Consider the following 24091-nt stretch of genomic DNA (forward strand, 5'->3'; position numbering starts at 1 on the left):
ACTCACTAAGCCAGTGAGGGAGGGGCCAATAAGCACAAGCTTGGCGTAATGTGCGGTCCAGCCTCACCTTGAATTGGTGGACTAGCAACCACTCTGCCCAGACCTGCAGCTTACCAGCAACCCAGAGGAACTGTGTCCTGGGCGAAACTAGAACTAATGCAATTAAGAGTTTCAATACTGATGATTTTCTGTTAAACTTAAAACTGCTAATACATATGTAAATGTTGATAATTTTCTATTTTTTTTGTAAAAGTTGCGAGACCTGGGGGGGGGCTTCTCCCCCCCCCCCGGCACGATGTAGCTGTCAAAATGTTCTATAACCTTTTAACCCTTCTCCCTGTAAAATTTTTAAAATCAATAAAATTTGGACAATTAAAAAAAAGAGTTTCAAAGCCATCTGGCAAAAAAAATCCAGTCTTTTATTAAGAGCACCATGTCAGCATTACCTCGGTGAAGCCAACTCTGAATTCACCCCCTTCACGCCTTGCCTCTTACCCTGTTTCCCCCTCTCCCCAAAGTGTGTCACCCAGTCACATTCCCCAACGAGGTAATTTTGCGGGTTATAGAAGTCACTCCCTCCAGGCATTGCTGGTATCCACAGAGATGGTCTTGACTTGCTCAGCCAGAATGCATCTTGTTACGACTGAGGAGTAAATTCCTTGGTACAGCTGCAAGGCGCGATTTCCCTATGGCAACTTGGGAGCAGGTCAGGGAAGCTTCACGAGTTGACATACACATACACATAGCATCCTCCCTAGTTGAATGCTGATTAGTATAATACAACAATGTTAATCCCCCACCCTTTACAAAACAAGCCAAAATAATTTTTATCAATAACAGAATAATGAACAGTAAAGACAATAGTGATACGGATAATATATAAAGATATAAAAATAATAAATATTATCAATAATGAAAAAAGACAAGATTAAAATTCCAAGACCCTCTGTTAATGAACAGTAATTGTAATGAACTTGTAGAAAACTTACCATAGCTTCAATCTGAAATCATCCCAAAAAATTAAGTCTCATTAATCCCAAATCAAATATCCATGTTTGTTTCTTAATATCATCTCTTATCAATTGCTGATTGATTTAAATACAATAAATGCAATCTCCAAAGCCAATCTGTCTTCCCCAAAAGACCCAAAGAAAATCTTTCCCCAAATAAATGTAGTAGGTTTCCTCACTCTCTTTCAAACCCTTTAAAAAAAATCCATTTATCACTTAATCCACACAGAGAATTCTCTACTATTATATGAAAACACAAGATTGATCTTCAGAAAGGTGTATGAAGTCAGTTCTGTAATTTCTAAATTAGCCACTTTGTGATTGGAAAGCAAAAGTCCTTTTGTTTGTTTGTTTATTGGATTTATATGCCGCCCTTCTCCCAAAGGACTCGGGGCGGCGTACAACATAAAAAAAGCAAACCACTTATTGCAAAAGTTAAAAAGAAAATTAAATAAAGTATCCAAAAACAAACCCAATTAATATTAACAATAAAATTTTAAAAATTAGATTAAAATTAACAATTAAATTAATCATTTATTTTATTCTGTTCAGGCCAGGCCGGCTTGCTGGGAAAGCCAACTTTTTAGGGCGCATCGGAAGGACTGGAGGTCGGGGATTATGTGAAGCTCCGGGGGCAGCTCATTCCAGAGGGAAGGCGCTCCCACAGAGAAGGCTCTCCCCCTGGGGTTCACTAGCCGACACTGTCTGGCCGACGGCACCCTGAGGAGGCCAACTCTGTGGGATCGCACTGGACGGTGGGAGGCTACTGGTGGCAGTAGGTGGTCTCGCAGGTACCCTGGGCCTAAGCCATGGAGCGCTTTAAAGGTCATAATTAGTACCTTGAATCGCACCCGGAAAACAACCAGCAACCAGTGCAGGCCGCCTAAAAGGGGTGTAACATGGGAGCACCTAGGTACCCCCATGACAACCCGCGCGGCCGCATTCTGGACCAGCTGAAGCCTCCGGGTGCTCTTCAAGGGCAGCCCCATGTAGAGAGCGTTGCAGTAGTCCAGGCGAGAAAGGACGAGGGTAAGAGTGACTGTGCACAGAGCATCCCGATCCAGGAAGGGGCACAACTGATGTACCAGGCGAACCTGGTAAAAGGCCCCCCTGGTCACGGCCATCAGGTGTTCTTCTAAACTAAGCCGCGTATCCAGGAGGACTCCCAGATTGCGGGCCCTCTCTGAGGGGGCTAAAATTTCTCCCCCTATCATCAAAGATGGAACAAGATGCACAAATCGGGATGATGGAAACCACAGCCACTCAGTCTTGAAGGGATTGAGCTTGAGCCTGTTGCTCCCCATCCAGATCCGCACAGCCTCCAGGCATTGGGACATCATGTCGAGGGCATCGTTTGGGTGGTTTGGGGTAGCAATGAAAAGTTGGGTATCATCAGCATATTGATGATACCATACCCCAAAACCACGGATGATCTCGCCCAGCGGTTTCATATATATGTTGAACAGGAGGGGTGAGAGAACCGACCCCCGGGGAACCCCACAAGTGACGCGCCTTGGGGTCAATCCCTGGCCTCCAGTCAACACGAACTGCGACCGATCCAACAGGTAGGAAGATAACCACCGTAAAACGGTGCCCCCCACTCCCAACCCCCTGAGTCGTCGCAGTAGGACACCATGGTCGATGGTATTGAAAGCCGCTGAGAGGTCTAATAGGACCAGGACAGAGGAGCAGCCCCTGTCCCGGGCCCTTCAGAGATCATCAACCAACGCTACCAATGCCGTCTCCGTGCTGTACCTGGGCCTGAAACCCGAGTGAAACGGATCCAGGTAGGCAGCTTCATCCAGGTACTGGGGAAGCTGATGTGCTACCACACTCTCGACAACCTTCACTACAAAGCGAAGATTGGAGACCGGACGATTCACTAAAGGAATGCCAGTTCCTTCTGTTGGTAGTTGAAAAAGCTACTGTGAAGGTTCCAAGAGTTGGCCTAATTAATTTACGAGCCCCGAGACAAAGTTAAAAAAAAACCCATTCATTTATTAGGAATAACATCTTGGCACGGACTTCTGTGTACCTGAAACTAAATCACACTTAATGGCATCTGAACGTTACCCCTGTGCCCCCTCCCCTCTGGCTGAGGTCATCAATCACATTCTCCAACAGGACATTATGGCAGGGTTCTGGACATGTGCATTCACATCCCAGTACAGAAATATGAGACTTTTACTCTGGCCAAAAGTATGCATGGCATTCTCCCCCTCCCCCCCCCTTCTCAAGTTGATAGTAGTCATGGAAACGCCTTAGGCGTTGACAGATAGTTGGCTAAAGAAGCTGGGTCCAGGGAAGGCTTCTTAAGGAGGGGCCTCACCACTGCCTCCTTCAAGGCGGTGGGAAAGAACCCCTGTCTCAATGAAGCATTGGTAATCGCCTGGAGCCAGCCTCGTGTCACCTCCCGGGAAGCCGAAACTAACCAAGAGGGACACGGCTCCAGCACACAAGTGCTGAGTCTCCCCATAATCCTGTCCATGACCTCGGAGGTCACAGGGTCAAACTCATCCCAGATAGTGTCCACAAGATTCATCCCCGTCAACTCACCCAAATCTACCCAGAGTCCAAGCCTGTCCAGATCTGAGCGATTTTATCCTGCAGATACTGAACAAATTCTTCAGCCCTACCCTGCAAGGGGTCTTTCCCAGTTCCTTGGTTAAGTAAGGAGCGGGTCACCCTAAACAGGGCGGCTGGGCGGTTATCTGCGGACGCGATAAGAGCGGAAAATATTGCCATTTTGCCGCTTTTATCGCCACTAAGTAGGATTTAATATGAATTCTTACTAGTTTTTGATCAGATTCGGACCAGCTGGCCCTCCAACCACTCTCTAGGCGTCTTTTCCGGCATTTCATCTCACGGAGCTCCTCGGTAAACCAGGGAGCTACCCAGGATCAACACTGGGTCAGAAGCCGCAAAGGCACAACGCGATCCAAGGCCCCAGTGGCCACCCTATCCCAGGCTTCCACTAGGGATTCGGTCGAGCTGTGAGCAAGGGATTCAGGAAAAGTCCCAAGCTCCATCAGGAACCTTTCAGGGTCTATCAGGCGCCTGGGGCGGAACCATCTAGTCGGTTCTGCCTCCCTGCAGCAAGGGGTAGCAGTATGGAAGTCAAGCCTGATGAGGAAATGATCAGACCATGACAAGGGTTGGGTAGAAATATCCCCTAAATATAGATCATTCATCCACTGCCCAGAGACAAAAATCAGGTCGAGCGTGTGTCCCCTGTTATGGGTGGGGTCTTGAATTAACTGAGTTAGGTCCATAGCCATCATGGAAGCCATGAACTCCAGAGCTGACTTGGATGTCTCGCCAATGGAAGGCAGATTGAAATCCCCTAGGACCATGAGCCTGGGGAAATCAACCGCCAATCCGGCTAACACATCCAGCAGCTCCAGCAGGGCCGATGAAATGTAGCAGGGAGACAGGTACGTAACAAAAAGGCCCACCTGAACTCCAAGGCCCCATTTCACAAAAGGGGACTCACACCCGCCTATCTGAGGCACAGTCACCTCCTGAGGTCCGAGACTTTCCCTAATAACCACCGCCACCACCACCCGCCCCTGCCCTGGGCTCTTGGCTGGTGAAACGTCCGGAAGCCTGGTGGGCATAATTCATTAAGGGGAACACCCCCCTCATGGCCCAACCAGGTCCCCGTAATGCACTCCAGGTCCGCTCTACCCTCTTGTATGAGGTCATAAATGAGGGGAGCCTTATGTACCACGGACCTGGCGTTAAGCGACACCAGCCGGAGACCAGGGTCCTGTGATCCCGAGCACCCGGGCGTGCAAGAAGGGCAATGAGGGTCGGAGTGCGCGATCGCTCTTAAACAGCGAACCTGCGTCCCCCGAACATAATTTGGCCCTCGGCCCCCACCATATCTGCCTCTCCCACAAACAGTAGAAATGGTGAACCCCCCAATGGAATGGCTTAATGTCTCCCCCGGAATCCCAACCCTTCCCAGCACTCCCGACCCGCGCCCATTAGTTAGTTCTGGCCTGTGCCCTGGCAGACTCCCCCCCCCAAGCCTGTCTGAGCCATCTGAATCAAACCCCCTGCCCCCCCCCTTAAAATTTGATTTAAAACCCCCTGTAAGAAACCCCTAAGAAGTCTCTTCTTCGCATGCCACCTCTCGGGATCCCAAGATCAGTCATTAAGGAAGCGTCTTGATAGGCAAGAAGGCCATCCCCGGGAATGGGGGAGTTCCCGAAGGAAGTAAAGTTCTGTCTCAGTATAACATAGAGGAGAGTCTGGCATCAACCAAATGGGATGACATCACGGGGAGATGGAACGAGGTGATGACATGTCCAAGGGGGGGGGGACGACAGCCGACAGTGTTCAGGGGGGTAGCAGTGGTCGGTGTTAAGGATAGTATGTAGGAGTAACATCCAGATGTCAAAATCGCAGCAGATGATAAATTGCGAGGTGGTGAAACGGCCAGTGATGGTGGTGGTGAGGATAGCAGCGGCTGCTCCAACAACTTCAACAACTCCAACAGCTAAGCTCCATCCATGCCAGCCGCACTCATATCCGTCACCAGGGCTGCACTCCGTTGACCCAGTCCATAGTGTCACAAGATGAGGGGCCAAATGGCCAAATGACACAGTACGGTTGCCTGGGCAATGGCGGTGATACCGGAGGGGGTCACAACGAGGGAACCCCCCACTCCAACCACGCCCACGCCAACTACAGAAGCCATCTTCCGCTGGCATCAATATCCATGCCAGCTGCCTCAGCCACTCCCCGCTGATCCAGTCTATCACGTCCATAAGCAAGGTGGAGGGGGGGAGCAACTGGGATAACACCACGGCGTGGGGAGCAGCAGCTGCAGAGACCCCAGGCTGGGCGTCCAGCCACCGACGACGACCACACCCATGCCGGCAGCCACTGACGTTCTCCTTTCACCGCCAACCACCTGGTTTCACTCACGACGTTCCGGCTACAAGGCAGGAAATCACAGCTCAAGGGTATCCCCGAGGTCCCAGGAAGTTTTCAAAGCTGGACCTGGAACCGACGATGGGATAGGTTACCCCCTGCAAGCCCCGAGAAGGACAATCATCTCCCCGAAGCTCTCCTCAAACGCGACAAGACACCATCTTGGGCATGCACTTGGCGATCATTTTGGCTTTGATTTTCAACAGTCTGTGTTTCTGGGTGCATATTTCTCCTGTGCACTGCTTGGAGAGTCCAAGCATGGGTTAAACTCAGCCTATCTGCCCAGGACTGAATTGAAACTTTAGCCACGCCTCTGGTGCTGACTTAATCCAGCTTTTTTCAGTTCAGTCAAGCCCAGTGGACGTGTTTAAAGTTTTTTCCTACAGTATTTAGCAGATAGCTTGGACTCTCCTTTTTCTAACTATCCTTTCTCCTTTTTTACCTTTTTTCCTTTAGAGAGCTGGCTTGGTGAGTGTTACAATTCTTATTTTTGTGCCTTTTCTCACCTTCCCCGAGTCTGCGGTGTCCTGGGGTTGTCCGGGTGGTTGTGGCAGTCGAAGGTGGGTAATAGCGGAGGCAAACGTGCGGTCGGAGTGCCGATGCCCACGTGATCGCTGCGAGCCTCCCCGGGATTGCCCGCTGGCCCAAGGAAGCTGCAGCCTCCATCCACACCTGGCAGCAGCTTCAAGCAGCCAACACTGGAGTTTTTCAGGCGACCTTTCATTGCAGTGGCCATTTTGAGTGCATCTTTTGGCGCGGTGGCCATTTTGAATAGACTTTTTTGCCATGTTTTTTGCCTGCAGCCGCCCCAACCATCCTTGCTCTCCTCAGATTGCTGCAGGGAGCCTTCCTGTCCAGATCTCCAGTGGGTCTGCTCCTTTGGCCCTGAGCTTCACAGCCTTGGCAGCAGTGGGGTTTTTGGCTTGCATAGGCCATACCCCTTGATTCCAGAGATCTGCGTTGGTGCTGGAAGCAATCCGGTTCGCGCCAGAATTTTTGCGACTCATCGGCCTACCTCCATCTTCTGGGGCCTTCAATGTCTTGAATTGGGAGCAATAAGGCTTTCTTCTCCACAATTGTAGCTGGTGGTGAGTGGAGGAAACCCCTGATTTACTCAAGTGCCCTTGAGAGTTCCCTTAACTCGCAGGATGGCAGACCAGGCCTCTGCGGAGATGGAACGACCAGGCCCTTCTACCAGCAGGGGGTTTTCCAGGCAGGCTGGCAGGGCTGCTAGGGAGGCACTTAAGGCAAGCAAGACCTATACTAGACAGGGAAAGAAGCAGGACACAGTCCAGGACAGGGATGCTCTCTGACGCCAAAAGGCACTGGAAAAGTAATTTGCCAAGGCCCAGCAACAGGCCAAGGCACTTAGTCAGGGATCTCCTAGAGAGGCTTAACCTGTTGCCCCAAGCAGGCCCAGCCAGCCCATCTCGGATAGCGAGGAGGAAGGGCAGGAATTGTCGCCTGATGCCTCGTTGGCTACTGCAGGTTCCCCCTGACCTTCTATGGCACACCATGCTGACCTGTTCGATTGTCAGCTGAAGAATGAAGAAGAGCTGGCTTATTTGGGACCCCTAGCTCCCCAACAGCCGTTAGCTCCACCTCCCAAAAGACCCCATCCCGCAGAAGATCAGGGACCCGAGCTCTCTGTAGAAATTCAGGAAGTTACAGTATTTCTAGGGCTATTTCCCAGGGGATCGAGGCAGGCATGCCGTGGAAGGCCAAACGTCCACGCAAGTCCAGTACCTATTCTGGCCCGTGCATGCCCCCAGGTGGCTACCCAAGGCCAAAGGCCATCTTCTCCCCACTCCTCACTGAACAGTGAGGATTCAGTTTAGGAGGAGAACATTCTGCCCGAGCCAGAGCTCTCAGGAGATGAAGGGGCAATTCCTGACAAGCCCACTTTCATAGGTCTGTTCAAACATGCCACTTTCAAGACTATTTTGAATAATGGCAAAGGTCTCTACCCATCTAGGCTCATCTACCCCTGACCAGATAGCTCCTGATCCTTCGGATCTCAGCAAGGGCCTCCTTGAGGAACCAGCCCAGGCCCAAGAGATTGTGCCCATTCCCACTATTTCTTAATGTGGTGCAGAGGCAATGGCACAACCAGGGACCCTGGCCACTCCTAGTGGTAGCGACAGGAAATTGTACACAGTAGATGCCAGCTTGGAGGAATTGCTAAAATTACCTCCTGTGGCTGCGCTGGTAGAAGCGCTCACCTCCTCCTCAGTGCTTCCTCCTGACCTAGAGGGGCTGAAGGCAGAGGATAAGAGGGCGGAGAAAGCCTGCCACAAAACACATCAGGCGGCAGCTTGGGCAATAAAGACATCCACCTCTGTGTCTTTCCTTGCTAGAGCCTCCCTCCTTTGGCTTGGACAGCTGCTGACTAAACTCCTGGCTGGGGAAGGCAGATTAAGACATGATGTCAATAAGATCATAGCGGTGGCGGAATACACAGCTGATGCCACCTTAAACGCCGCTAACTTTGCCTCTAGGGCCCTAGCATCCGACATTACTACCCGTCACCTCCTGTGGCTTCGGCATTGGAACGCTGACATGAGGTCCAAGTGGAAGCTGGCCTCAGCTCCGTTTAAGGGAGGCAAACTTTTTGGGGAGGCCCTAGACCCAGTCCTTATCGAAAATAAGGATAAGAAAAAAGTCATGCCCTCGGTAACTAAAAGACCTGAGCGTAGGGCACCCAATTCCTATAGGAAGCAATCCTTTTGTGCCCCAGAGTCTACTACCAATGCGGGCCCTTTTTAGCACCCCTATTCCCAAAAAAATGGATAGGTCTCAAGACCGTTAGCCCTTTTGGGACAGATGCTGCCAACAGGCCTTCTCCAAACGTCCTTTTCGGGGGGGGGGGGTGTCTGGCTTCAGGCCCTTCCATCGCTATAAGTGACCACCAACGGATGGCTCCCATTGGAGGGCGTCTACAACTGTTCCACACCCAATGGGAGTGGATCACCTCAGACCAATGGGTTCTACAAATGATCAGCATAGGTCTGACCCTGGAATTCATCTCCCCCCCCCATGCCACTTCATTCGTTGCCCCACCCCATCCTGCTCAATCAAAAGGCTCTCATGGAACAGGAGATCCTTCATCTATAGGACATCAGGGCCATAGAACCAGTACCAACAGGTCAGGAAGGGACGGGATTTTATTCCATACTATTCCTAGTCCCAAAAAGCTGGGGGGGGGGGGGGGGAGAGCAATACTAGATTTTAAAAAGCCGAATTACCACCTGGCATTCAAGAGATTCAAGATGCAGTCCCTCCAGTCAATTTTGGGCTCCATCAGGCCAGGAGATCTGTTAACATCTATAGATCTCAAGGAGCCATACCTCCACATCCCAATCTGCAAGGATCACAGCAGATTCCTGAGATTCTTCTATGTGGGCCACCATTACCATTACAGGGCCCTGCCATTCGGCCTGTCATCAGCCCCCAGGACATTTACAAAAATCCTGGCAGCGGTAGCAGCCTTCCTCAGATCCTGTCCAGTGTGGCTCCAATGCTACCTGTACGACATACTCATACAGTCCGGTCATCCATAGGTATCCAACATGGGAGCTGGAGGTCGTTCTATGAGCACTCATCACCCCCCTCCCCCTTTGAGCCTCTGCATTCCGCAAGCCTAAAGCATTTGACCTTTAAAACGGTATTCCTAATTGCCATCACTTCTGGACGGAGAATCTCGGAGTTGGGGGCCCTGTCAGTCAGGGAGGACCTATGTCTCATTTATTCGGAAAGGGTGACCCTCCGTTTGGACCCTTCATTTGTTCCCAAGATCAACTCCTGGTTTCACCGGTCCCAGGAGGTCATCCTTCCAGATTTTTGTCCGCACCCCAAACATCCAAGAGAAAAGAGATGGCACATGCTTGACATTTGTAGAGTGCCACGGAAATGCATCAAATGCACGGCAGCATTCAGACGCTCCGAGTTGCTCTTCATATCCTTTCAACCAGCATCTCAAGGTCACAAGGTTTCTTCATTGGGCGCTGGTTGCACGCATGCATTGCCCTCGCCCATGTTCTACAATCCAAACCAGTGCCACGCCATCTCACCACCCACTCCACCAGAAGTGCCGCCACCACCGCAGCCTGGGCGACCCAGGCACCCATAGAGGAGATCTGCAGGGCGGCAACTTGGAGTTCCTTATCTCCGTTTGTATGGAACTATAAACTGGACAAGTTCGCATCAGTGGAGGTAGCGTTTGGGAGACGAGTCCTTCAGGCCATTCATGCCAGTGGAGAGACCCTGGACTCAACAGTTCCCTGCCCTAGTGACATTTAGCTTGGGTATGTCCCATGCTTGGACTCTCCAAGCAGTGCACAGGAGAATGACCATTGGCTTACCTGAAGGGTCATTCTCTGTGCACTGCGGGAGAGTTCCAACGCACTCAGTGTATCATTGTCATTTAGTTCTGGTTATCATGTAGTTTGTTAGATAGAGATAAAAGTTTTTCAAACAAACTGAATCTCTGTTTGTATGCAACGTGAACGCCAGAACGTGACACTACTTTAAAAACAGGTTCTTCTTGTGAGGTTAAAACATTTTAAATGGGTTCTTCCAAGACACGTTCCACAGATTGTATAAATTCATCAAACCTTTGAGAAACAAATTCAAGTAGAGATTACATATTTACCCTTTTCTCTCTCCCCCCACCCCTGTCAGCCTCCTCCTCCTCCTCCTCCTCACTGTAATCTGATCTTGTTATTCAGTGAAGCCGATCCACAGAACGGGACAATAAAGAGACATAGAGAGAATAGTTGCTGACTGTTTTGATCCAAGTTAGTAAAATATAAATTTACTGCAATGAATGTTCAGTTAAATAACGCTAACCCTAACATCTATACCTGGGAAGATAATGGAAGATATAATTAAAAAACAGATCTGTGAACATCTAGAAACAAAGTTATAACTAGTAGTCAGCACAGGTTTGTTAAAAACAGATCATGCCAAACCAATCTTATTTCATTCTTTGACAAAGTGACTAAATTAGTAGACCAGCAAAAAGCTGTGGACATAGTATAGCAACAGCAATAGCACTTAGACTTACATACCACTTTACAGTGCTTTACAGCCCTCTCTTAAGTGGTTTGGGACCTCATTTTACCCTCCTCGGAAGGATGGAAGGCTGAGTCAACCTCGATGTTAGGGTTCCAATTAACACCCCCAACCAAGTGACTCCGAGGCAGGCAATTCCTCAAAGTTCCATCTTATTAGAGATGTCATATTGGCACATCTGAGATAACCCGAATCTGAAATCTCCCGGGTTTTCCCCACCCAAAGAAAAGTCAAAGTCCCTTCCCCTGCACCCATATGTCCATCACATGGTCCAATCAGGTCACCACCCTAACTGGAGTTGTTTCCCAGTCACGCCTCTCCAGGTGTAGGCTGAACGTCCTTGACTCCCAATGAAAGAATGTTGTTGTTGTTATGGCTATACATCTCACCCCATCACCATCCAATCCCCCTTCCAGTTCCCACAGCATGCCCATTCACCAAGTGTGGCAGCCCTGAAGATCCAAAGAAAAAGATGGCCTCCAGGGCTGACAGGCTGTCCCCACTCAACCGATGATTGTGTCCTGAAATGAGATGAATGTAGGAGGCAGTCTCTAATCACCTCTCCCCCCCCCCCCCCCAGGACCCTTTGGCTTATTAGGGAATTTATCATGGAATTGTTTTACTAGCCTATCTGCCTTCACACCCCAGCTTTTAACCCAGGTAGCTTCAGACAAAGGGTATCCTTTCCAATGGACCAATTACTGCAACCAACCCCTAGAATGCAAAATTTTCTTAACTTCATAATAGGTTTCTCATTGCACTACCATTGGTTTAGGTGCTGGGCGATCTTGTGGTCTCAGTCTTGAACTAACAGCAGGCTTCAGCAAGCTGCTGTGAAAGACTGGATGCACTTTCCCTAACAGGCGTGGGAAGCTAAGTTGGACTGTTACTGGGTTAATTACTTGCACTATTGGAAACGGCCCTAAGAACTTAGGTCCTAGCTTTTTGCTGGGCAATTTCAACCTAATGTATGTTGGAAGAAATGTCCTTCTGGGTTCAGTTCCAAGTGGGGAAAAAGACACTGGAGACATGGAGGCTGCTTGGAGAGATGGTTTAATGGTGGACAGGACCACATGGCTTGAGGTCCTGGGGAAAAAGGTGATCACATGCTTCTAGATGTTGGGTGAAGAAGAGAAGAGAGTAGGGTTGAAAGTTCCTGGCTTTATACTCTCTGTTCAGCCCCACCTCTCTGTTTCCTGTTCCTGTGTAAGAAATGTATTCTGATTGGTTGTCAGACTCCCATGAGGCCATGCAGGGGCAACTCTTTAGGTTGTGCTTTGAGTCAAGTTTGGTTGAGCATTGCTTTCTCCTATGATCATGGAGACAGCAGCCAGACTGGGTTGCTCTGTCCCATAACCAATTGGACTGAGTCTACAATTTTGATGTCATTGATCCCTGGTGACCCCTCCCAGTTTAGACTCAGTCCAATCTGGACATAGCTGTGAGAATTGATCTCTCCTCCTTAATTTTTGTCTAAATTGATCTACTATACTAATTGGTATTTTTCAAAATTTATGATTTCGATTGGAAAATTTCTGCTTTTTTTCTCCGGCCCTAAATTTGAGCGGGAGATTTTAAATTGCCACGAGTAAGCTCTGGCATGCAAGGCAGCCTTAGTCAGTGAGGCGCTGACTTCTCAGCTCACGAGCTGCAGCTCTGAGGCTGAATACAAGGGCACTCTGCACCTGGAAGCCTGCAAGCAACAGGAGATGCGAGGCGGCGTTTGGTGCTTCAAGGGACATTGCGCCGAAGCGGCCACCATTCGGAGGGTCGGCTGGCCCCAAGAAATGCGTGAAACACTGCGGTGGCCATTTTGCGAACCGCAAAGGCGTGCAAAGGCCTGCAACTGCCATCTTGTGGCTTGGGAAAAGCGCACGAAGACGGCGGGCGCCATCTTGACAGCCCAGAGATCCTGTGGTGTTCGCGGAGCAGTCGGACGCCTCTGATACCTGCGGTGTCACTCCTGACTGCAAGACCGGTGATATTGTTCCAACCTACTTCGGTCAAGGGGTTAGGGCACTGGCAGACATGGCTGAGCAGGGGTCACTTCCGGATCGGGAATTAGAGGAGGCAGGACCATCGGGGGCGAGGTGCAGCCACAAACGGGCTGCTAAGGAGGAGCCTGATACAGGCAAAGCCACTAAAGCCTCTAAATCCTCAATCGGGGCAGAGGAAAGAAGACAAAAGGCCCTGGAAAAAGAATTTCAGCCGGCGCAAAAGCAGGCTAGCCAGGACAGCCAGGCCCATCTTCCTTCTGCCATAGGGGATCGGTCTGCTTCTCCTCCCCCCCCCCCCGCCCCCGATCTACCACCCATCGGGGTTTGTCAGCCTTTGGATGAATCTGATGGGGAATTGTCATCCTCCTCATCGTCAGCTTCCATAGAACCAGATACCGGGAATTTTTTTTGATGTCCCTCTCAATAGTGACTGCACCTTTGAACAAGCAGGTCGCCTTCCGGCTCAGACCTCAGTGGTGCCTCAGGCCTCAATTTCGTCTCCTACAGAGATGGCTGCCATAATTTCTGAAGCCATAAAACAAGGCATTGCTGCAGGGCTTCAGCACCATCCATCTTCTGGATCACCTCATGGACACAGGCATAGGTCATCTAGGGACCCCCAACAAAATCCTCCTGCTTCTGTCACTCAGACTTCTATATTTGGGGATCAGGATACCCTCAGGGATTCAGACCTATCAGATGATGAGGGTATCACCCCAGATGCCCCTGCTTTTGCCGGATTGTTCAAAACTGATCGCTTTAAATCCCTCCTGTTCAAAGCAATAAAAGCTGCTAACTTACCTTCTGCTTCTTCCACTTCTTCTACTCAGACTCAGGCTGCAGTTCCTACCTCGTCTGAACGTCCTCACACTCTTTTCTCTGAACCTATAGTGGAAAAAGAGGTTATCCCATCTCCAAAGATCTTTCTAAATGTTGTTCAACAGCAGTGGGACTCTCCTGGCACAGGTCCCCAACCAACCAACATGGACAAACACCTCTACAACGTTGCTCCAGAACTTACCAAGTTTCTTGAGACTCCTCCAGTGGATGCGCCGGTTGCAGCCCTATCTTCGCCCATGGTGGTCTCTGGAGCCCCAGAGGAAGTTATCAAGCCTGAGGAGAAAAGTTCAGATCAAACCTTAGTAAAGGGTTATCAGGCATGTGCCTGGGCGGTACGGGCCTCCACAGCCACTTCATTTTTCTCCAGGGCTGCTCTGGTCTAGATTGAGCAGCTCCAGGAACGTATTGCAACCACTGATACCAGGTCACACAGGGATCTGAATAAGTTTAGGGCAGCCATCGAATATTCAGTTGATGCTTCCTTAAACGCTGCCAGGTTTGCTTCTAAAGCCACGGCCACTTCGGTCACAGCCAGTGCCCTCGCAAGAGGCTACTGATGGATCAGGCCATACAGCATCTACTAGAGATTCAGGCCATCTAACCAGTCCCTCCCCATCAGAGGGGTCAGGGCTTTTATTCCCATCTCTTTGTGGTACCAAAGGCTTCTGCGGGCTGGAGAGCGATCCTGGACCTAAAGTCATTGAACTGCCACATTGTTTATCGGCGGTTCAAAATGCATTCCCTCGACACCATCCTGCAGGGGGGCAGAAAGGGCAATTTCCTCACCTCAGTAGACTTGACCGAAGCTTATCTTCACATTCCCATTTTTGCAGACCACCGAAGATATCTCCAGTGCTCTTATGGGGGGAGGCATTTCCAGTACCGAGCCCTTCCGTTCGGTCTATCCTCTGCCCCCAGGGTCTTCACGAAGGTGTTGGCGGCACTAGCCGGCCACATCAGATCATCACCAATCAGGATTCTTTGCTACCTGGACAACATTCTCTTCTTATCCAGGTCGCCCCATCAGGCAAAAAGGGATCTAGCCCAAACCATCCAGACCTTGCGGGATCACGGGTTCAGGGTGAATCTCAAGAAGAGCCACCTCATCCCTGGGACTCACATTCTACATCTCAGAGTCGTCATAGACACCGTGGCAGAAAGGGTATTTCTTTCCCAAGACCGCATCCTCAGCCTCAGGGAAATAGTCAGAAGGGTCCTACGCCTACGCAAAGTGTCCCTTCTACTGCTGTCCCAGCTGTTAGGGAAAATGGTGTCTTGCTTTGGGGTAGTACCATGGGCCAGATTCCACAGCAGGACCCTGCAGTGGTTCATGCTCCCGCATCAGAAAAGCAACAGAAGCTGTTCCCCCCACAGGGTTCTCCTCCCCAGGCAGGTCACCCAGTCTCTGATGTGGTGGCAGTCCCCAGCGATCTTGCAGGGAACGTTATTCAGGGAGCCGGCCCGTCTTACTCTTACGATGGATGCCAGCCTGACAGGGTGGGGAGTGTACATGCAGAACCTAGTTAGAAGAAAGCCATAACAGCATAAATTTGCTAGAGCTACGGGCAGTCCACCTCGCCCTGATACACTTCCAGCAGACAGTTCAGGACAATCATATCTTCATCCTAACCGACAACACCACTACCAAGGCACACATCAACAGGCAAGGGGGGACCCGGTCCTGGCCCCTGATGCACGAATCCAATCTATTATGCCGATGGGCGGAATCTCATCTAGCATCTCTCAGGGCGGAGCACATCTCGGGGGTCTCCAACGTCCAGGCAGACTGGTTGAGCTGAGCCAAAATAGATCAGGCAGAATGGAGTGTTCACCCAGACATCTTCCATCGACTCCTGCTCCGGTTCGGACTGCCTGTCCTAGACCTGTTTGTGACAGCGGACAACAGTCAAGTCCCCAGGTACTACTCGAGGTTTGTGGATCCCAATGCAGAAGGGGTAGATGCTCTCAGGTGCCAGTGGCCCAAGGGGCTCCTATATGCATTTCCGCCACTCCCGCTCATACAGAGGGTAGTACAAAAGATGTTGGAACAAGAGGCAGAACTGGCTGCGCCAACCTTGGTTTGCCAACCTTGTGACACTGTCGATCTCCCCTCCATGGCACATTCCACAGTCCCTAATTTCTCTTCATCAGGGGTCAATCCTACATCCCGACCCCCAGTGGCTGCAATAAACTGCACGGCGATTGAGCAGCAAGCCTTAAACAGCTGACAACATCTCCCTCAACGTCATTGCTACTATTCAGGCATCTTGTAGAAATTCAACGAACTGTATTTATGATGCCACGTGGCGAGCATTTGCATCTCTGGTGTTCCAATCTCTCTATTGACCCACTAAGGGCTTCCATTCCTCAAGTCCTGGACTTCTTACAGAGAGGACTAGATCAGGGTCTCACTCCAAACACATTACGTCATCAGGTGGCCGCTTTGTCTTTCGTCCTTGACAGCTCATCCCCAGAAAATCTTTCCTCCCACCCTCTGGTCCGGAGATTTATACAGGGTGCCTCGAACCTCTGACCCCCTGTCATTCATAGATACCCGACTTGGGACTAACCAGGGTTCTGAAGGCTCTCCATTTGAACGTCTAAGGTCCACATCATTGAAACTGTTGTCACTCAAGACTTTGTTTCTAGTGGCTATAACATCTGCTAGGTGTATTTCAGACTTGGCGGCCCTGTCCCTGAGGCACGATCAGGGCATATTCCACCCAGACCGTGTGGTATTGCTCCTTGATCCGACCTTCTTGCCAAAAGTCAATAGCCGATTTCACAGGGGCCAAGAACTGACTTTACCTGATTTTTGCCCGGCCCTTCGCCACAAACGGGAGCGCAAATGGCACACCATTGATGTACGCCGAGCTCTTAGAATCTATCTTGACCGCACGGCTTCGCTACGCCACTCGGAATGTCTCTTTGTCTCCTTTCGCCAGGCGTCCTTGGAAAACAAGGCTTCATCGTCGAGTCTGGGGCGGTGGATCAGAGCCTGCATTAAATTAACGTATGAGCTTCAGTCCCTACAGATTCCACAAAACATTACGGCCCACTCTACCCGGAGTGCAGCAACGACGGCAGCGTGGTCTACTCAGGCTTCTTTGGAGGAAGTTTGCTGGGCAGCCACATGGACTTCTCCCACGGCCTTCATACGTCACTACAAGTTAGACAAGTATGCGGCAGCTGTAGAGTATTACAAGTGCATGTACTTTAACAAACTTTATTCTGTTGTCCCCACCCTATTGAACAGCCCTTTCTTTGGTACGTCCCAGTCTGGCTGCTGTCTCCACGATCATAGGAGAATGGGTGCTGGTCCTTACCTGATATGCTCATTCTCTGTGATGTGGAGACAGCAGCCAGCCCCACCCTAGTGTAGGTCACTCCGAACGGAACATTGAGCTGAGGAGAGGTTATGCATTTGGTAGATATTTTTTTGTTCACAATTCTCACTTGAGTCTACAGTCTACTTTGTCTAAACTGGGAGGAGTCACCAGGGATTGATGACATCACAAGTGTAGACTCAGTTCAATTGGTTACTGGAAAGAGCAACCCAGTCTGGCTGCTGTCTCCACGTCACAGAGAATGAGCATATCAGGTAAGGACCAATGCCCATTTTCCCAGGTGCCCTGTGGTGAGATGGGTAAAGGGCTATACATGCCTTAATCCCATCACCCTGGAGCTGAAAGGGGAACACTTTGTTATGTAGAATAGACTGACCCAGGCTTTTTTAATGGCCCATTAAAAAAGGTGGGGGGCTATTAATAGTGAGTCTGTTTCCTGCCTAAAAACATGTTTCTCCATTTCTGATCCATGGAAATACAATATTCTGCCTTTTCAATATTTCCCAGGATATTTCAGTTTTCTAGCAAAGGGGTGGGTTTTAACTTCCTACATGTATTTGGTGGACAGGTAAACTTGATCTCCCACACGAAAGGGGGGCTGCAGAGATTGGTGCTTATATGCTTGTTTTTTGTATGCTTCTGCTGTCTCTGCTAGCGCTTTCTTGGTGTTTTCCCAACGCCTCTTGAGTTACTCCATCCATTTAGCTAGAGTCATGGAGGAGGGTGGCTCTCTCGGCAGCTCGGGCATGGGAACAAATTCCATGCCACTTGTGACTTGAAAGGGGGTTAGTCTGATGCTACTATGCACTGCGTTGTTGTAAGCCACTTCTGTGAAAGGCAGCAGATCCGCCCAATTTTCTTGTTGGTAATCCACATAGCGTCTTATGTACTGCTCTACCATGGCATTTGCGCATTCCGTGGCTCCGTTTGTGCTTGAATGAAAAGCCAAGCTGAGTCCCTGAGTCGACCCAATGCACTTCAGAAATTCTCTCCAGAATTTAGCAGTGAACTGAATTCCTCTGTCTGAGATTACTCAGCGATGCACTCCGTGCAGCCAGTAGATCTGCTTGATAAACATCTTAGCCAGTTTCCTAGCCGAGGGCAATCCGGAGCAGGCAATAAAGTGGGCTTGTTTAGAGAATAGGTCTACCACAGTCCAGATGACTGTGTTTCCCCCACTCTCTGGGAGTTCAACTATGAAATCCATAGCGATCTCCTCCCAGGGCCGGCTGGGGTCAGCTACTTGTTGGAGAAGCCCAGGGGGCTTTCCTGGCCTCATCTTCATGGTGGTACAGGTTACACAACTTTTTACATAGTCCCACACATTGGCTTTCATTTTTGGCCACCAGAACTGCCTCTGGGCTAAGTGGAGGGTTTTTAGGAAGCCAAAGTGACCGGCCAGTCAGGAGTCATGGCTGTGCTGCAACACCTGCAGCCTCAAGCTGGTGGGGACATATAGTTTGGCCCCTTTCCAAGCCAGTTCCTCTCTTATGGTCAGGATGTCCCAGTTTTCATTAAACCACTGATCAGCTGGGAGTGTGGCTTTTAGCGCAGCTGTTAGTTGTTCAACCCTGGGGTCTCTTTGGCATTTGGTTTGGCCCCTGGTGGTGACTTGCGCCGCTGGTTGAGGATGAGGGATGATCACATGGACGACTTCCTTCTACTATCGAATTATGGCTTCTGGAGAGTGCAACTGCTAGCAGTTTTTTCCCCCCTGGGATGTATTTTAGCTCAAAGTTAAACCACTTGAAATAGTGTGCCCAGCGGACTTGTTTGGGAGAGAGCTTTCAGGGGTTTTTTAGTGCCTCAAGTTTTTTGTGATCAGTCCAGACCTCAAAATGCCTCCAGGAGAGGAGAGCCCAGCGGACTGTGTGGGCCTCCTTCTCCCATATTGCCCACCGCCTCTCGGTGTTGGTGAGTTTTTTGGACACATATGTTCAGGGCAAAAGCTGACCCTGGGGATCCTTTGGAGAAGCACCGCTGTCACGGCTACGTTGATGGCATCAGCTTGTATGATGAACTGTCGCTCAGGGTCAGGGTGCTGGAGGATCAGTTCCTCAGTGAAAAGCTTTTTTAGTTTCTCGAACGCTTTTTAGCACTCTAGCAACCAGGCCAGCAGTTGGGTTGGACGTGGCTTTGAGGGGGTGAAGGCTGTTTTCAGTAGCTCCTTTCGGGGTAGGGCTACTTCTGCAAATGCTGGAATGAATTGCATATAGAAGTTTGCGAACCCAAGGAAGCTCTGGGGCTGCTTGTAGTTGCCTGGGGTTTGCCAGTCCAGCACTGTTTTCACTTTCCCTGGATCCATCTTGATCCCCTCACTTGACACTCAGTAGTCTAGGGAAGTCTTATGGAATTCACATTTAGATTGCTTCGCGTAGAGCTTCATGGCAAGGAGTTTTTTCAGTACTTGCCGAACTAATTTAACATGTTCTTCCAGCATTTCACTAAATATAATGTCATCCAGGTAAACTAGGACCACCTTATACAGATGCTCATGTAACACCTTGTTGATTAGCTGCATGAATACAGCAGGGGCTCCCTGGAGCCCAAACGGCATGACTTTAAATTGGAAGCTGCCCAGCAGGCAGTTGAACACGGTCTTCCATTTGTCCCCTTCCCTAATCCGTATCCGGTAGTAGGCGTCTCTTAGGTCCAGTTTGGTGAACACCTTGCCCTTCATTAAGTGGCTTAGCATGCCCTTCATTAACGGGAAGGGGTAGGTGTTCTACACGTACACGACATTCCATGAATATCCATGCAAAGCCTCATCCCCCATCTTTTTTCTCTTTGAATAGCACGGGGCCCACCACTTTGGATTTGGCGGGTTGAATGAAGCCCCTAGTTAAATTGGTGTTGATGTATTTTCTCAATTCAGTCATTTCTTTGGGGTCATGGAGTACATTTTTGGCTTTGGCAACTTAGCTTCCAGTATGAACTCAATCGCACAGTCCGTAGGATGGTGGGGAGGGAGGATATTGCAGTCCTGCTCGCTAAAGGCGGCTGTCAAATCCCGATATTTTTTGGGAACCTGAGGACAGCCGGGGAACCCATCTGTGGTGGCTGCAGCATTTTCCAGCCAGCTGGGGCTGCCAGGGGTTGGTGCCTGTTGGCATTTATTAGGTGGAATTGGTGGCAGTGGGCCAGTGCCTATTCTTAGCTTCTGGGAGCCATCTTCCCACGTGATATTTGGGTCCTGCTTGTCCTGGCAAGCGAGACCTAGTATGATTGATTCAGTCATTATGGGGGCTACTATGAAACGTATGAGCTCCCAGTGGCATCCTATCTCCAGTCTAATGAGCTCCATGTCTAAAGTGGCTAGGGCTCCGCCTATTAGTGTCCCATTGACCTGCTCAAAGTATATGGGGTGTACCAGGGGTCTCATGCTTGTCCCTAGCTGTTGGACAATTGGGAGGCTGATCAGACACCTGGTTTCTGGCATTACTATCCGGGACTTAATGGAGAAAGGGCGGATGGCTTCACTTACCATCGGATCCTTTTCCCCAGTGCTCCCATTCACGGAGCCCGGAGGGGTCTCTGAAGCTGGAGTTTCCTCCCCTCCAGTAGAAAGGGGAGGAACCTCAACAGCTTGTCGGGCGATCCTTCCCTTGTCTGGTGGCTTTCTTGGGGTTTTCCTTCCCCGAGATGCTGATGGAGTTTGGAGTTGAGGGACTGGGGCTGGAGCCAGGCACTCAGATGTTTGGTGGCCTTGCTGGCTGCATCGGAAGTACTTGATCATTCACGGCAGTGTCAGATGTGGCGCTTCAGCCGGCTTTGCAGGGCTTTGGCGACCCAGAGCCCTCTTAGCTGGTTTCTCTGGGGTGGGCTTCTGATGCGGGTAGATCTCTCATACCAGTCCTGTATGCGGTCCAGATCTCCCTTGTAACTACAAGCTTGCCTGAGATCCTGTTCTGGTGCCTCTTTGAAGTGGTATACGAAGAGGCATTCAGGCCAGTCTCTCAATTTCCTGGCCAGCCTTCAGAATCCCAGACGAGTTCTTTTGGGGGTCAGCCCACTTGCTTCAGGGCTTTGATTTGAGTTTCGGCTTCCTCTCTGTGGGCTGTATCCTCAAATCAGGCCCGGAGCAGTTGCACAAATTGGTCAGCGTCTTCTAGCTCTGGGGCTACTTCATCAAGTAACTGGGCTATCTACTCCACTGCTTCTCCCTCGTTCATGTTGTCAGCAATTACCAACACTATATCCTGATCAGTCTGGTACTGGTCCCCATAACGGTCAATGTGGGACCAAATCTGGTTCAGAAAATAGGACAGCTTCCCCAGGGTTCCATCAAACGTTCCTCTGAACCGTGGGGGAAGGGCGGCTGGCAGTGCAGGCTGTGGGGCCGGTACATGCTGTGGGACTGAGACCAGCATCCACTGGTACTGCACCCACCCTTGGCTGAGGTAGAAGGCCCAGCCAGGGGGGATTTGGTCGGTGGGAGGCAGTCTGACGAGGGGGGGGGGCTTGGATCTTGTAAGCCCCAACAGTTCAAATCCGGGCTGGATTGGCCTAGCAATCTTTGCTGCTGCACGGGGCCGACTCCCGCATGAGCTGTCATCCCGGTGGACTGGGCCCAATGAGGAAGACTAAGCATGATGCAATCAAACCTTAGATCCTCAAATGCAGCGGAGGGCAATTAGTCCCCACAGCCTTAAAACTCTTTGAGTCTAAAACATTGACGCAAATTTTCTACAGGGCACAAACAGGATTTTTTTTGAAGAAAGAGTCTCTAGAAACCATACAAACAAATTTCCTGTAATCCATTTTAGCTGCACCTAGTGGGACATCAAACACCCAATTGAGAATTGAGACAGGGATGCCTCAAATTCAGGTAAGGGCCTGGAAGATTATGAAAATTTGCTAGTTGAAAATTCAGTTCTTCCCAGAGGTCTTGACCCCTTTAGTCCTGATAGATAACTTCCTCTCTTCCTGGAAACAGGTGATAGAGCATAAGCTGGCCGCCTATGGGCTCTCCCCACTGTTTTTAATATCCCTAAGCTATGATCAAGCCAAGCAAATGGTTACCAATAGAATAAGAGACATGGAGTGCCAGATAGACCTTAACAGGGTGTTGTGGCCCAGCAGGAGCCGTTGGAGCTGCCACCAGACTCCGACAGCGAGGGTCCCTATGAGTCGGCTCTGGAGAATGAGGAGGACCCAGGGCAGGGTTCTGACTCTGAGCAGGGATCGGAGAGTCTGGTCGGCCACCAGGAGGCGCCTGAGGCATGGAGCAGCGGTGAGAGCCAAAGGAGGGGGGCTCCTGATGCCATGCCTTGGAGCAGTGGGGAGAAGTCACGGGACAGTGACTCAGACATCAGCAGGGAGTTCTTAGATGCTCGTTACCGCCGCGCCCACAGACGCAAGGAGCAAGGGCGCAGTTACCGGTGGTAGGGGCTCTCAGCTGCTGATAAGTAGACTCCTCTTCAGTCTATAAAAGGACTGATTGTGCATACGCCCTTTGCAGAAGTCAACAAAGGAACTATTCGGAAAGTTCTGTCTTGGAAGCTTAGCATGCTGGACAGCTGCTATCGTGTCTCTGTGCCGGAGGGTTCTGAGAGTCTTGTCGTGGTGAATTGCTGCCAAGGATCTGTCTGCCTGTCTGTGCAATAAATCCTGTTGAAGTAGTTTTGGTCCGGAGTGTGTTCTGTGTTGGCGAGGGAAGAAGGGGGGTCAGAACAACAGGGTATATCTCCAGAGCAGAAATCAGATTAAATGGGGTGTATATGAACCAGCAAGATATCTGAAAGGCCTGATTTTTAGAGTGGAATAGCACTTTTTAGAGCCATCCTTAATATCCTCCTCTCAGCACTCTGGCAGGTATGATAAAACCCCAATAGCTGAGCAAATGTGTACTTGTGGCAATGGGGAAGTTGAAGATATCTCACATGTCCTATTGCACTGCAATTCTACAGGGACATCAGATCAATGTACATTCTCCCTCTATTAGAGAGATTTCTAGGGAGATCAGATAATTTCTACATGAACCATCTTACAATACAATACAATAGCAGAGTTGGAAGGGACCTTGGAGGTCTTCTAGTCCAACCCCCTGCCTATACCATTCCAGACAAATGGCTATCCAACATCTTCTTGAAGACTTCCAGTGTTGGGGCATTCACAACTTCTGGAGGCAAGCTGTTCCACTGATTAATTGTTCTAACTGTCAGGAAATTTCTCCTCAGTTCTAAGTTGCTTCTCTCCTTGATTAGTTTCCACCCTGTTAGGAATGTAAGCTAACAGTTGGGTCAGCAATATATAAACCATGATGGTAGTACTGTAGCTTTAAATACTGCTGTAAAATGTGATTGGTTGCTGTTACCTCAAGCAGCCATAGGATGGAGCCAGAATGACTGTTAGCTCTCTGTTAGATGCTGATCGGTGGATACTGCTTGATACTGTATCGTGACTTAATGTGCGTTTTGCTACTGTTAGTGACTTTGTGTGCTGAACTGATTATATGATACTGGACTGTGTTCGATGGATCACGCCTTAACTGAGAACATTGATAACTGACTGACTGAACTGTGTGTAAATTGAACTCTGAATACCGCTATTTTCCACATAAGTAAAATACTATTACTTTTACTATTCGTTGTCCCTGTATGCTGGTTTGTGCATGTTCTTCCACACCACTCTCTGCACACTCGCTCTCCTAACAGGGAGCTTACCTAACACTGGTTATGGGCCCAGGTTGTACCAGACGTAGCTAAAAGAGAGTTGGTGTTGATACGCAATACGGTATACAGACAGCTGTTTAGTTTGTGATTGTACTATCGTGGAGAAGATGGCACACGACCCATCAGCAAGTCTATCACTGATAACCCAGTTGGATGGAACAAACTATGTTTCCTGGTCCATGAAGTGCAGCCTACTCCTGCGTAGTGAG

The 24091-nt window shown here is 49.9% G+C and overlaps 1 protein-coding gene across 2 annotated transcripts in view; it reads left to right on the forward strand.

Annotated features, from left to right (window-relative positions):
* Positions 1-24091, forward strand: part of LOC309400674 (zinc finger protein 652-like) — a 224753-nt gene that overhangs the window by 114201 nt on the left and 86461 nt on the right. The window contains exon 1 of one of the 2 annotated variants that reach the window (XM_081969271.1): positions 10381-10501. The exons of the other annotated variant lie outside the window; for it this stretch is intronic. The gene's annotated coding sequence lies outside the window, so the exon portion shown is untranslated. Of the gene's footprint in view, positions 1-10380; positions 10502-24091 lie in introns of those variants that run through there. 2 annotated transcript variants of the gene reach the window in all.

Source organism: Natrix helvetica, assembly GCF_964273705.1.
Source record: "Natrix helvetica genome assembly, chromosome: W".
Taxonomy (NCBI): Eukaryota; Metazoa; Chordata; class Lepidosauria; order Squamata; family Natricidae; genus Natrix; species Natrix helvetica.